Source organism: Penaeus monodon, chromosome 24 (assembly GCF_015228065.2).
Source record: "Penaeus monodon isolate SGIC_2016 chromosome 24, NSTDA_Pmon_1, whole genome shotgun sequence".
Lineage (NCBI taxonomy): Eukaryota > Metazoa > Arthropoda > Malacostraca > Decapoda > Penaeidae > Penaeus > Penaeus monodon.
The window spans coordinates 14,262,266-14,263,009 of record NC_051409.1 but is presented as its reverse complement, the minus strand read 5'-3'; the positions used below and the strand labels follow the sequence as shown (position 1 = coordinate 14,263,009).

At 32.1% G+C, this 744-nt stretch overlaps 1 protein-coding gene across 1 annotated transcript in view; it reads right to left on the bottom strand.

Moving 5' to 3' along the window:
• LOC119588612 (ufm1-specific protease 1-like) overlaps positions 1 to 517 on the bottom strand; it is a gene marked incomplete at its 3' end in the record, with an annotated part of 4,574 nt that extends 4,057 nt beyond the window's left edge. Inside the window, 1 exon segment of the mRNA XM_037937252.1 lies at positions 430 to 517.
• Positions 518 to 744: the final 227 nt, after the last annotated feature.

Here is a 744-nt window from a genome sequence, read left to right as displayed (position 1 = left end):
CTTTCTAATCATGCTTTAATGTCAAAAGCCGTAGCACTCTGTTTATTTATGACAAAACTCGTGGGAATTAGAATAATGGAAAAATACGGTGTTGTGCATGAAATAACAAACAACTCATCAATACATCAGCCGCTAGTGATATTACATTAGAAGAGATAAACCACATAACATATTACAAACATTACTAAATAAAAATACTGAAAGATTGACGAACTGTTGTTCAAAATCACATTATAAGAGCATGTAAATCGAGTAAATAATATACTAAATAAAGTACCGTGACCTTCACCTTTACATACCCAAAAAAAAAAAGAACACTACAATTATTCATTTCGAAAAAAGGTTCGATTTAATCACATTCCAATAAAGACTACCATGCTATCGTCATCTTCTGGATGTGAATAATTTATAAGCAACATCAGAACTAACCGACAATAACCTGTTCCTGAATGTCACAACTCTGAATGAATTTCCGATTTTTACATACTATGTTGGAAACGGGAGAGGGAGGATGTGTGTAAAGAAAGTAAAAATCCCTTCCTTTTCTCTCTCTTATATTTAGTTCATTGTCACTTAATGACCAGGCGTGTTTATATATTTTTATCCTAATTAAATGAGTGCTTAAATATGCCGGCAGTCATTATATACGTTGAGTGGTGTTAATTTTTCAGGAAAACATCTACCCAAGAGATCATGTCAGAAACTATTCTTTCATTAGCTGATATCAGTTTTGAATATCACATG